Raw genomic sequence first — 14520 nt, 5'->3', positions numbered from 1 at the left:
GACCCCTGCGCCTGACTGCCCATTCGAGGAAGGAACTAAAAGCCTCAAATGCCGCACAGGCTATAGAGCACCCCATTGGCATGGACTTATCCACATACCATCTATCTCCAAACTTGATCCCCAGCAAATCGAAATCCTCGGGGTGGATGGGCAGCAACCGGAAGGCCGACTGGATGTCGCTCTTTGCTAAAAGCGCTCCAGGTCCACATGCCCGCACCATGGACACCGCTGTATCAAACGAGGTATAGTGCACGGAGCACATATCCGTGGGGATGGCGTCGTTGACCGAACCACCATGAGGATATGACAGGTGGTGGATAAGCCGAAATTGCCCTGGGGCCTTTTTGGGCACCACCCCCAAGGGTGAGACCCGGAGGGCCTCCAGCGGGGGGCTATCAAAAGGCCCCGCCATCCGACCCGCATCACATTCTTTCTTCAGCTTCTCGGCCACCAAATCTGGAAAGTCCCTGGCTGACCTAAGATTCCCACAAGAGGTTACCATCCGGTCCCCCGTGTAAGGGATCCGGAAGCCCTCCGTGAACCCCTTAGCCAAATAAAGGGCCTCCCGCTTCTTGGGGTAACGCTCCAACCAGTCCATAAGGGGCCCCAGCTTGATCGGAGTGGGGGCCAGCTTCCGCAGGACCAGGGGCACCTCATGCCTGCTTTCCGGTTGAAGAGGGACCTGCCGCTCCCGACCCGCCGTCCTTCTTACCGGCGAGCCGGGTCCCTCGAAAGGGCGGCCCTCCCCCACCCTGCGAGCAAGCTGACAAGGCATGCCCCCCTCCGCAACCTTCACATTTGTGTTCGAAGCGGCACCGCCGCCGCTTGCAGCCTGTCCTATTGTAATCCCAGCAGACGAAGCCCGCAAGCTTCCTGCTAGGCACCGGGGACTTCAGCTGCTCTTTCTGATGGCGAACGCTAGGGCCCACTTGAACAAGCCACGTATCGTGATGCTTAATGTCCCAGCGTGCCTGGGGGTTATGGGAGGCCAATTCCCGGAACACCCTGTCGTATTCGAGGGCGGCCTCATCCCCCGCCATCCTCCTAGCCTCCAGGACATGAGATAGATACCTCCAAGTGTGCCACCCCCTCTCAGGGTAGGCGGCCGTGACCAACGCCATATATTCCGAAAGGCCACTCATCCAATTATCAAAGGTCCTTTCGGCCGGCTTCGCCTTCTTATGAGGCTCCGCCCGCTTCCCCGTGGCCCCCCCTTTTCCCTGCCCCCGCAGCATAGCGAATACATCCACGAAGAACCCCTCCAGGGCCCTCTCGCGGATCTTGGGGGCCAGGTGAATGCCCGGGGGAGCATCCGTAGCCGTATACCAAACCGGGGGCCATCGATCCTCCTCAGCGATCCCCTCTTCGTCCAAAAGCTTCAACGAATTCTCTCTCCGTTTCAGCAGCCAGCGTGGTAGGCCTGGCACAAAGGCCCCTTCGAGCCAGTACCAGCCTTCGCGAAGGTCCTCATCTCCGTCCCAGGACGCTGACTCACCAGAGGAGGGGGTCCGGACCCGCCTGGACTTCCGGTCCTTTGCTGTCAAACGGTCCTTCCTGCGCCGCCCTGCCCGGTCAGTGCTGATGCCTGGGGATTGGCTGGACACCGTTAGTTCCCCCGAGCCCGACCCCAACGAGCCAGGGCTGGACCCAGAAGCCCCGCTGCGGCTCCCTCCTGCCATCTGCGCAAGGGCCTCCGAGTACCCCCGCCAATAGGCCGCGTCTTCGGGAGGCAAGGCGGAGGCCCTCCCAGACCGCCCCCGGGGCCGCTTTGCGCTGGAGGCAGGTGCCTCGGAAGCGGAGGCTGGACGCCTGCGCCTGCCCCTCCTGGGGGCCAAGTCAGGCGATCGCTCCTGCGGGGATCCACGGGTTCGTGCACCCCACCTCCCCCGCGGGGTAGACTGCCCGGTGCCCTCCGTCCTGGCCCCTCCCCCGGCCGTGCCCCGCCCCCTGCGGGGACTGGCCGAGCTCCCGGGTAACTGAGGGGCCCGAACCTCGGGGCCCCGCCTGGCCGAGTCGCCCCCCAGCCTTCTCCCCCCTCGCGGGCTGCCCGCAGTGGAAGGCGTCTTGTTCCCCCCTCCCCTGGCCCGCCTTGGTGAACGAGGCCTGGCCGGAGGGGCGGGCGTACCATCAGGCCCCCCTTCTGGCCCCCCCGCCAGGCCGGGGTCCCTCGCGACCACACGAGACCTCCCACGGGGCACCGCCGCGGCCCACGCCTCCCGGGCACGGAGGGCGCTCGCCCGGCTGCGGCCCCGCCCTCCATCCCCAGCTGCGCCCCCATCGAGGCCTGCCGCCTTCGGCCGACGGCCCCCCGCTGCTGCCTTGCCAGCCGCGCCGCGGCGGGACATAGAGCGCCTCCCGGGCATGTTCCTCCCAGGCACACCGCTCCTCCGAGCCTGCTGCCTGTGCCTTCGCTCCGCCGCCGCTCCGCCGTCCGCCTACAGCCGCCTTCCGCTCCGCCGGGCCGCTGTGACGCAGCACTCCTTCTCGACAACCACGAGCCGGTCCGTCCTCCGGCTCCAACAGCAGCAGAGAGGGGGATTTCCGGCCGCGTGGCGCTTATAAAGCGCCTGGCCCCTCCCTGCCGCTGCCGTCACTTCTTCCGCGACGACGCTCTCCGAGCCGAGCGTCGTCGCATCTTCTTGGGCCCGCCCATCAGCCCCGTCAACTGCGGCCTCCGTCGAGCCGCGGCCGCTTTTTATGACTGTAAAATGCTATTCAAAATGTTAAGTTCAGAAGGACTGATATATTTCCTGGTATTGTTATGTTAATACTATATGTATAAAGCTCTATTCTCTGTAATGTACTAGCATCACACCCTACTGCTAGCTACAAACTTTGTTGTAAACTGCCCTGATCCTCAACGGAGGACAGTATAGAAATTTAACAAAATAAAATAAAATAAGATACTAAAAACCCAGGTACTTAGTGCATAAAGTTAAAAGTTAAATCTCCAACCATACATACCACTTAACCAGGAGCTCTCAATGGCTACCAAGGCTCTTGACTGGCTCCAAAGTTGAACTAATAACAAAATAACTGTGCAAATACATTTTGTTGCTTCCCTGCATTTCCTGCTTTTTGCTTCCTTGTATTCTCAATCCACCAGAAATTTGGGCGTGATCTTCGATACTTCCCTTTCAGTAGAAGTGCAGATCGTTCAAGTAACCCAAATGGTGTTTTCCACCTTCATCAGGTTAGGCTACTAATGCCCTATCTGGCCCTGGAGCACCTAGCCACAGTGATCATGATAACCTCCAGATTAGACTTCTGCAACTTGCTCTACGTGGGCCTACCCTTGTCTCTGACCCAGAAATGGCAACTGGTACAAAATGCAACTGCCAGGGTTCTCACCAAAACACCCTAGAAAGTCCACATCCAGCTGATGCTGTGGCTGTTGAACTGGTTATCAGTTAAATTCCAGATCCAATTCACAGCATTGGTTTTAACCTTTAAGGCCATTTGCTGTCTGGGTCTAGTGTATTTGAGAGACCATCTGTCTGCCAAGCCTCCTGGAGAGCAGTCTTTGAATACCAACAGGTTGGTTGCCCCAAGCCCAAGGGAAGCTTTCCTGGCCTTGACCAGGTCCAGGTCTTTTTGGTCTTGGCCTCTGCCTAGTAGAATGAGCTCCCAAAAGAGCTGAGGGCTCTGACGGCTTGCAAGAGGGCTTGCAAGATGGAGCTCTTCCACCAGGCACCTGGTTGAGGCCAGGATAAGGACATTAACATCATCCATGCCCTTCCTTGAACAAAGTTACCCCTCTGCCAGCTGGGAGTTAACATCAATGAACTGGCAGTACAGCAAGCTATCATCTCTAGGATTACTATAATGATGCTGCTATTGAGATATGTTTGGTTGTTTTCATTTTTAGGACTGTTTTAATATTTGTATTTGACTTGTATGTCATATTACCTCTTTGTCATCTTCTCTTCAGGCTAAACAGACCAAGCTCGCCCAACTTTTCCTTGTACAACTTGGTCTCTAAACCCCTCACCGTTTTCATTGCCCTCCTCTGGACACGCTCCAGCTTGTCTACATCCCTCTTCAACTCGGGTGCCCAAAACTGAACACAGGACTCCCAGTGAGGTCTAACCCAAGCGGAGTAAAGCATCGCCTTGTGCGATCTGAACACTATACTTCTTTTGATACAGCCAAGGTCCCATTTGCCTTTTTAGTCTCGGAGTCACACTGTTGACTCATGTTCAATGTATGGTCTACTAAGACTCCTAGATCCTTTTCGCACATGCTACTCCCAAGACATGTCTCCCCCATCCTATATTGGTGTATTTGGTTTTTCCTACCTAAATGCAGAATGTTACATTTGTCCCTATTGAACTTCATTTTATTCAGTTTAGCCCACTTCTCAAGCCTGTCAAGATCATCCAGTATTCTTATTCTGCCTTTGGTTGTGTCATCCATCCCAGTTTCATGGTTAAAAGAAATACCTACTCCACCTGTCAGGATGACACACTCAAACCCTGCACCTTCTCTGAAAATTTTAATTGCCTCTAGAAGGACAATATCTCCCTGGTGTTTGGGAAACAGAATCACTTGAGGAAAGGGTACTGTCATGAATAACAATATAAAAAGGATCCAAAGAAGCGAAATATGGCAAACAAGAATCCCCTTCTTCAGCTGGTGGAACCTCTTGAAGGCAGCAGAAATGCCAGGGAATGAAGAAGTCTCACAGCAGCTTACAATCACTTTTACTTCGTCTCCTCATAACAGATACCCTGTGAGAGAGCTCTGAAAGAACTGAGAGAGCTGAGAGAGCTCTGAAAGAACTGGGACTGATCCAAGGTCACCCAGCTGGCTACATGTGGAGGAGTGTAAAATCAAACTTGGTTCTCCAGATTAGAAGCTTCTCTCGTAACCATGATACCATATTGCCTGTAATGTGAGGTGGGCTCCAGATATTTTAGGTAAATGAATAAATGCTGTACCAAGGATATACCCTAATCTTTGGCCTGGATTGGTTGAGGATCCTCTGCACCTACCTGCAGTCCCATATTGTTGGAACACCATAGTCAGGCAAGTATCTCCTTCAGGTCAAAGTATTTTTTCATTACTGCAGAAATTTCCAATGGAATTGCGTAGTTCACATTCCAGGGAGGTGCCTGTGCAAAAAAGAGAAAGGGACTCACCAAATACATGAGGTGGAGACAAGGGATAGGCATGAACAAGAAAAATGAGGTTCAGTTTGCTTTGTGGATGGCAGGCCACAAACCGGTATGCCTGGTTTGCAGAACACAAACAGTCGCAAACATTAAGGGGCTGAACAGACTGTGATGCTCCTGATAAAATACAACGCTTCCTCTTAGTGTGTTAGAGATGACCAAACTAACAGGAAATGTCTTACTGACTCCCCTCTATCTGCCCTGCTGTTTTGGTGAGACTTGGATTTATGGGGTCCTATTAATGTCCTCTCCAAAGAAGGTGCCTTCAGGAAAGTAATTACTGGGGAAATGCCAGTGGACAATGCCAGTCCTTTTGACAGGCACAAGTTAAGGAATACTGTGCATTAGTATTAAAAGGGCAAGGTCTCTGCTAACTGCTGCTAACAATGGATTATTTAGTTGCCCATTATTCTCTTAAAAATTTGGACGTTAGAGCCTCTTGTGGTGCAGAGTGGTAAAGCAGCCAACATGCTGTCTGAAGCTCTGACCATGAGGCTGGGAGTTCAGTCCCAGCAGCCGGCTCAAGGTTGACTCAGCCTTCCATCCTTCCGAGGTCAGTAAAATGAGTACCCAGCTTGCTGCTGGGGCGTAAAACGGTAATGACTGGGGAAGGCACTGGCAAACCACCCCGTATTGAGTCTGCCATGAAAACGCTGGAGGGCGTCACCCCAAGGGTCAGACATGACCTGGTGCTTGCACAGGGGACACCTTTACCTTTACCTAATGTGGACACAATCATTGAACCCAAGATGTTTCCCATGCCATTCAATCTCGAGGGAGTACAAACAAATTGTTATGTATGATGGAACTCCTCATCGCTGTACTGGTATACAGTGCCCAATGACCCTGTGGCATCATCTACCAGTCTAGGCTCCTGCCAAAGCCAGATTCCAGGTTCTCTAAGCCAGGATTCTGGCCAGACTCCATTCTCAGCTTGACCAAAGCCACCGGTCTGACCTGACAGCTGTGACCCTCGTGCTCGGCATTCATTCCTCCCCCACTCCATTGTATTGCTAAGCCAGTGACAGGAGAGTCCGTGGCACCTGAGGGTTCTTGCCCAGCGTCTTTGTTTTCACACCTGTGACTCAGCCTAAACCACTCAGCCAGAAGGGAATTTCTCTTCACCCAGCTAGCTAGGCTCTTGAGGCCTCTGGAACTTTCCCATTGTACTAAGATGGTTTCCTTTCTTCAGAGCCATCAATCCCCACCCGCACCCATCTCCTGAGCTATTAGCACCCATTTGTCTCAATCGCGAGACAGCCCACCCTGTGTACGAGCAATCTCTAGCACACAGCACCCTCCAATATGGTATAAAAGTCCCTGTTCTGGCAAGCCACTCTGCCAATTCTGGAACTTTGGATCCCTCCAGAGAGCCTGACACACTGCTGGACTCTGTTCCCACCTCTTCAGGATCTGGTAGTTATCCTCCCATTGACCCTCTAGCCAAGACTGTTTTCCTTTCGATCCTTTATTTCCCCATCTGCTTGACTGATAGTGTGCTTGTTACATGTTGGTCGACGTCTCTTTATTTTATTTTCTATTAAATAAAGGCTGCTTATTCTATTCTTCTATATCTGTTCTCTGCCTAGAGTTCATAGGGTGCAATTAGCTGGTATACATAGACTTTTTTGATCTTTTAAATTAAACTTATTTATTTATTTATATTTATATACCGTCCGCCAAGAACAAGTTAGTAGCGCTCCTGTAGGAGAAGGTTCAGAACCTAGAAGAATGCCTGTCTACAATGTATTCTATAAATGAGTTCGAAAGAACTCATGGAGCACTTTTTGGAGGGCAATTGGGAAAGGTGGCAAAGGTGTCGCACCAATTAGAGGAGAACGTAATACAAGAGGACAATGGATGGAAGGATGTTACCCAGAGGTGTCAAAAAAATAAGGAGATGTTTTGCCCCTCTGATTCTCAGAAATCATTTCCAGGATCTGCCTGTAGATAGTGATTCTGGACCACAGGAACAAGGGATATTCCCTCAACATCAGAAGATGTTTCACCTATGGATGAGAGGACTATCTCTTCTGCTCACCAATGTATTAGGATTAGGACAGAGGTAGTCAACCTGTAAGAGCCTCTTGTGGCGCAGAGTGGTAAGGCAGCAGACGTGTAGTCTGAAGCTCTGCCCATGAGGCTGGGAGTTCAGTCCCAGCAGCCGGCTCAAGGTTGACTCAGCCTTCCATCCTTCCGAGGTCAGTAAAATGAGTACCCAGCTTGCTGCTGGGGTGTAAAACGGTAATGACTGGGGAAGGCACTGGCAAACCACCCCGTATTGAGTCTGCCATGAAAACGCTGGAGGGCGTCACCCCAAGGGTCAGACATGACCCAATGCTTGCACGGGGGACACCTTTACCTTTACCTAATGTGGACACAATCATTGAACCCAAGATGTTTCCCATGCCATTCAATCTCGAGGGAGTACAAACAAATTGTTATGTATGATGGAACTCCTCATCGCTGTATTGGTATACAGTGCCCAATGACCCTGTGGCATCATCTACCAGTCTAGGCTACTGCCAAAGCCAGATTCCAGGTTCTCTAAGCCAGGATTCTGGCCAGACTCCATTCTCAGCTTGACCAAAGCCACCGGTCTGACCTGACAGCTGTGACCCTCGTGCTCGGCATTCATTCCTCCCCCACTCCATTGTATTGCTAAGCCAGTGCCAGGAGAGTCCGTTGCACCTGAGGGCTCTTGCCCAGCGTCTTTGTTTTCACACCTGTGACTCAACCTAAACCACTCTGCCAGAAGGGAATTTCTCTTCACCCAGCTAGCTAGGCTCTTGAGGCCTCTGGAACTTTCCCATTGTACTAAGATGGTTTCCTTTCTTCAGAGCCATCAATCCCCACCCGCACCCATCTCCTGAGCTATTAGCACCCATTTGTCTCAATCGCGAGACAGCCCACCCTATGTACAAGCAATCCCTAGCACACAGCACCCTCCAATATGGTATAAAAGTCCCGGTTCTGGCAAGCCACTCTGCCAATTCTGGAACTTTGGATCCCTCCAGAGAGCCTGACACACTGCTGGACTCTGTTCCCACCTCTTCAGGATCTGGTAGTTATCCTCCCATTGACCCTCTAGCCCAGACTATTTTCCTTTCGATCCTTTATTTCCCCATCTGCTTGACTGATAGTGTGCTTGTTACATGTTGGTCGACGTCTCTTTATTTTATTTTCTATTAAATAAAGGCTGCTTATTCTATTCTTCTATATCTGTTCTCTGCCTAGAGTTCATAGGGTGCAATTAGCTGGTATACATAGACTTTTTTGATCTTTTAAATTAAACTTATTTATTTATTTATATTTATATACCGCCCGCCAAGAACAAGTTAGTAGTGCTCCTGTAGGAGAAGGTTCAGAACCTAGAAGAATGCCTGTCTACAATGTATTCTATAAATGAGGATGAGTTCGAAGGAACTCATGGAGCACTTTTTGGAGGGCAATTGGGAAAGGTGGCAAAGGTGTCGCACCAATTAGAGGAGAACGTAATACAAGAGGACAATGGATGGAAGGATGTTACCCAGAGGTGTCAAAAAAATAAGGAGATGTTTTGCCCCTCTGATTCTCAGAAATCATTTCCAGGATCTGCCTGTAGATAGTGATTCTGGAACACAGGAAAAAGGGATATTCCCTCAACATGAGAAGATGTTTCACCTATGGATGAGAGGACTATCTCTTCTGCTCACCAATGTATTAGGATTAGGACAGAGGTAGTCAACCTGTAAGAGCCTCTTGTGGCGCAGAGTGGTAAGGCAGCAGACGTGCAGTCTGAAGCTCTGCCCATGAGGCTGGGAGTTCAGTCCCAGCAGCCGGCTCAAGGTTGACTCAGCCTTCCATCCTTCCAAGGTCGGTAAAATGAGTACCCAGCTTGCTGGGGGGTAAATGGTAATGACTGGGGAAGGCACTGGCAAACCACCCCGTATTGAGTCTGCCATGAAAACGCTAGAGGGCGTCACCCCAAGGGTCATACATGACCTGGTGCTTGCACTGGGGATACCTTTACCTTTACCTAGTCAACCTGTGGTCCTCCAGATGTCAAATGCATGGACTACAATTCCCATGAGCCCCTGCCAGCATTTGACTACCCCTGGATTAGGAGACATGTGCTGGTAATTGAGGATTCCCTACTGAGAGGAGTAGAATCCACAGTGTGTTGGCCAGTCTTGTCTCGGGAGGTATTCTGTCTACCTGGCACAAGAATCAACGATGTCATGTAAAGGTTGGAAAGACTTGCAAAGTCGAAGGACAGATATCCCTTCTACTCATTCATGTGGGAACAAATGATTCTGCCTGGTGCCATGTGAAGCATACCAATTGAGACTACGTACCCACATATGTCTTGTTCCTCCATTGGATTCCCTATTGAGAGGAGTAGAATCCAATGAGTAAAATCCTATGACCTGGATACTTTTATTTCTAGATTATATGCCCAATCTTTCAATTCCTATATGTTTATATCTAATTTTAAGGATTTGTTTGTTCATATAAGTAAAGGTCAAGGTAAAGGTATCCCCTGTGCAAGCACTGCGTCATGTCTGACCCTTGGGGTGATGCCCTCTAGCATTTTCATGGCAGACTCAATACAGGGTGGTTTGCCACATGAATGAGTAGAAGGGATATCTGTCCTTCGACTTTGCAAGTCGAAGCACACGTCTCCTAATCCAGGGGTAGTCAAATGCTGGCAGGGGCTCATGGGAATTGTAGTCCATGGACATCTGGAGGACCGCAGGTTGACTAGGTAAAGGTAAAGGTATCCCTTGTGCAAGCACCGGGTCATGTCTGACCCTTGGGGTGATGCCCTCTAGCGTTTTCATGGCAGACTCAATACGGGGTGGTTTGTCAGTGCCTTCCCCAGTCATTACAGCAAGCTGGGTACTCATTTTACCGACCTCGGAAGGATGGAAGGCTGAGTCGATCTTGAGCCGGCTGCTGGGATTGAACTCCCAGCCTCATGGTCAGAGCTTTCAGACTGCATGTCGCTGCCTTACCACTCTGCGCCACAAGAGGCTCTATAGCGCTAAAAAATGCCAAAAATATGTATAGGGATTAAATCAATGAGGCATAGATACTAAGGTGTCAGTAACTAATTTTAAAAGTCTCCAATAAGAAATATGATAATATCTGTACACCGCCCGTGGCGCCGCGGGCGCCACGGACTAAATAAATGGTTAAGGGGCCTTGAGGAGGGCTCTGTCCGTGATGAGGAAGGGTCCGAATTGGACCCTTCCTCACGACAGACAATCGGAGGGACCAATTGGCAGGCGCGAAGCGCCTGCCGATTGGTCCCTCCGATTCCCAGCCCCAGCAACTGCGAGCCGCGCTCAGCGCGGCTCGCAGTTGCTCCCGGCCTGACGTGGTGAGAGGCGCGAAGCGTCTCTCACCGCGTCAGGCCGGCCCCAAGGAAGCCCCCGCCGCAAACACAACACAAGACTCCAGCCGCCGAGAAGCTGCAGAAAAAAAAGAAACACCCCCGGAGGAGCCTTTCGCCGCTAGCGCGACGAGAGGCAGCAGAAAAAAAAAACCCCTGTAGGAGCTCCAAGCCGCCGCGCCGACGAGAGGCAGCAGAAAAAAAAAAACCCTGTAGGAGCCTTTCGCAGATCCAAGCAGCAGAAAAAAAAACCCCTGTAGGAGCTCCAAGCCGCCGCGCCCACGAGAGGCAGCAGAAAAAAAGAAACCCTGTAGGAGCCTTTCGCAGATCCAAGCAGCAGAAAAAAAAAACCCTGTAGGAGCTCCAAGCCGCCGCGCCCACGAGAGGCAGCAGAAAAAAAGAAACCCTGTAGGAGCCTTTCGCAGATCCAAGCAGCAGAAAAAAAAACCCCTGTAGGAGCTCCAAGCCGCCGCGCCCACGAGAGGCAGCAGAAAAAAAGAAACCCTGTAGGAGCCTTTCGCAGATCCAAGCAGCAGAAAAAAAAACCCCTGTAGGAGCCTTTCGCAGATCCAAGCAGCAGAAAAAAAAACCCCTGTAGGAGCTCCAAGCCGCCGCGCCCACGAGAGGCAGCAGAAAAAAAAAAACCCTGTAGGAGCCTTTCGCAGATCCAAGCAGCAGAAAAAAAAAAACCCTGTAGGAGCCTTTCGCAGATCCAAGCAGCAGGAAAAAAAAAACCCTGTAGGAGCCTTTCGCAGATCCAAGCAGCAGGAAAAAAAAACCCTGTAGGAGCCTTTCCCAGCTCCAAGCAGCAGGAAAAAAAACCCCTGTAGGAGCTCCAAGCCGGCACGCCCACGAGAGCTAGCAGGAAAAAAACACCCTGCAGGAGCCTTTCACAGCTCCAAGCAGCAGAAAAAAAAACCCTGTAGGAGCCTTTCGCAGATCCAAGCAGCAGAAAACAAAATCCTGAAGGAGCCTTTCCCAGCTCCAAGCAGCAGGAAAAAAAACCCCTGTAGGAGCTCCAAGCCGGCACGCCCACGAGAGCTAGCAGGAAAAAAAAACCCTGCAGGAGCCTTTCACAGCTCCAAGCAGCAGAAAAAAAAACCCTGTAGGAGCCTTTCGCAGATCCAAGCAGCAGAAAACAAAACCCTGAAGGAGCCTTTCCCAGCTCCAAGCAGCAGGAAAAAAAACCCCTGTAGGAGCTCCAAGCCGGCACGCCCACGAGAGCTAGCAGGAAAAAAAAACCCTGCAGGAGCCTTTCACAGCTCCAAGCAGCAGAAAAAAAAACCCTGTAGGAGCCTTTCGCAGATCCAAGCAGCAGAAAAAAAAACCCTGAAGGAGCCTTTCCCAGCTCCAAGCAGCAGGAAAAAAAACCCCTGTAGGAGCTCCAAGCCGGCACGCCCACGAGAGCTAGCAGAAAAAAAAAACCCTGCAGGAGCCTTTCACAGCTCCAAGCAGCAGAAAAAAAAACCCTGTAGGAGCCTTTCGCAGATCCAAGCAGCAGAAAAAAAAACCCTGTAGGAGCCTTTCGCAGATCCAAGCAGCAGAAAACAAAACCCTGAAGGAGCCTTTCCCAGCTCCAAGCAGCAGGAAAAAAAACCCCTGTAGGAGCTCCAAGCCGGCACGCCCACGAGAGCTAGCAGAAAAAAAAAACCCTGCAGGAGCCTTTCACAGCTCCAAGCAGCAGAAAAAAAAACCCTGTAGGAGCCTTTCGCAGATCCAAGCAGCAGAAAACAAAACCCTGTAGGAGCCTTTCCCAGCTCCAAGCAGCAGAAAAAAAACCCTGTAGGAGCCTTTCACAGCTCCACGCAGCAGAAAAAAAAAGCACCTCCTGGTGTCCCCTGGGTCCTAGCGCCCATTGCATTCCTGGTTGCAATGGGCTTTCTTGCTAGTCTATAATAAAAGTTGTAAAATTACATCAATATCATAATGTGTTGCATTTGTAAATCACGGCATGGCAAAACTTTGCAACCATATGTGAGATTCTCTTATGCCTGTTGCCCAAAAGATATCTCAATATAAGGCCCTCAGCAGGTTTGAATATTTTTTCAAATGGGTTAAAATGTGCAAGGAGGGGCAGGGCCAGAGCTTTGTCCACCCTGGCCACCACCTGGTAGAATGATCTTGCAGAGATCACTCAAACAGTTCCACAGGGCCTGAAAAAGGGAGCTCCTCTGCCAGGCATTTGGTTGAGGTTGACCTGAACCACTGCTTCCCACAGGCCCTCCTCTGAGCCTCCCTCCTATGGCACCCACTGCAGTTCCGCCTGACCCACTGGGCTATCAGTAAGCGTTGATTTATTGTTCTCCCCAATGTTCTATTGTTTATAATGTTGTTATTGTTATTTGTATTGTTCCTGTTTGATGTAAACCGCCCTGAGCCTTCGGGGAGGGCGGTATATAAATCTAATAATAAAATAAAATAAATAAATATAGTGGGCAGAATAATAAAACATGGGCAATTAACTTGATTGTCTCCACTGAACAATGCCGCCAGTGCATGCAGGTACAGGAAAATCTACCCTGTAGAACTGCCAAAGGAACAGCATTAGCCTTGCCCCTCCGAAGGCCCATCTAAATTTTGGTCTTGTGATTTGACCAAGATACAACGCTGGGGTAATGGTCAGATCTGATTGTAAATTCTCATTTAGAGCAGCCAATGCCTTTTGGGCTTCCATGTCTGTTAAACTCTGCTTTCTCAAGCTTTCTGCTTTCATCGGCCCAGGAAGAAATGTGTTCTATAACATTTGCTTCATGTTATCTAAGATGGACTTAGCAATCTCATCTTGCCTTTTTGTATGCCTCGTGCTCATTTAGAAGAAGAAGAAGAAGAAGAAGAAGAAGAAGAAGAAGAAGAAGAAGAAGAAGAAGAAGAAGAAGAAGAAGAATTGGTTCCTATATGCCACTTTTCTCTACACGGAAGACGCTTAAAACTGCTTACAATCACCTTCCCTTTTCTCTCCCCACAACAGACACCCTGTGAGGTGGGTGAGGCTGAGAAAGCTCTGATATTACTGAAGAAGAAAAAGAGAATTGGTTCTTATGTTCCACTTTTCACTACCCAAAGGAGCCTCTAAGCAGCTTACCTTTCCTCTTCCCACAATAGACACCCTGTGAGGAAGGTGAGCCTGAGAGACCCCTGATATTACTGAAGAGGAAGATTTGGTTCTTATATGACACTTTTCTCTACCCGAAGGAATCTCAAAGCGGCTTACGTTCACCTTTTGCTTTCCTCTCCCCACAACAGACACCCTGTGAGGAAGGTGAGGCTGAGAGAGCCCTGATATCAATGAAGAAGAAGAGTTGGTTCTTATATGCCACTTTTCTCTACCCGAAGGAGTCTCAAAGCGGCTTACGTTTGCCTTCCCTTTCTTCTCCCTACAACAGACACCCTGTGAGGGAGGTGAGGCTGAGAGAGCCCTGATATCACTGCTTGGTTAGAACAGCTTTCTCAGTGCTGAGGCGAGCCCAAGGTCACCCAGCTGGCTGCATGTGGGAGAGCACAGATTCAAACCCAGCTCGCCAGATTAGAAGTCCGCACTCCTAACCACTACGCCAAGCTGGCTTTCTTTATATCCTGTATGAAAAAAAAAATGCACTCTATTTTTGGCCTACATCCCAGTATTGATCACTTTGGGTCTACAACCCTCCCCCCCCCCCCAATTCATTCTAAGAGGATTATCTTTCGGTACAAAGATAATAAATGGGCACTAGGCGATTGCAGTGGAAATGCAACGGTGGCCTTCTTTGTGGGAAACATTCTAATTGACCAACTGGGGCTAGCTTATATATTCAGAGGGAAGTAAGGAATCCCTGCAGAAGTTGGGCGGACCTAGGAGAATGGCATGCAGCCAGCGAAGAGCAGTGCTGCTCCTGGCCTCACAGAGGGCCCCAAGGGGAATGGTGCCTGCTGGTAAGTAGGCTGCTGTGTGACATCTCGCAATCAAACTATTTCTGAAAGGCCTATGCTATC

This window comes from Paroedura picta, chromosome 5 (genome assembly GCF_049243985.1).
Source record: "Paroedura picta isolate Pp20150507F chromosome 5, Ppicta_v3.0, whole genome shotgun sequence".
In the NCBI taxonomy this organism is placed as follows: Eukaryota; Metazoa; Chordata; class Lepidosauria; order Squamata; family Gekkonidae; genus Paroedura; species Paroedura picta.
The sequence above is the reverse complement of the archived record's forward strand: the minus strand, read 5'-3'. Positions refer to the sequence as shown.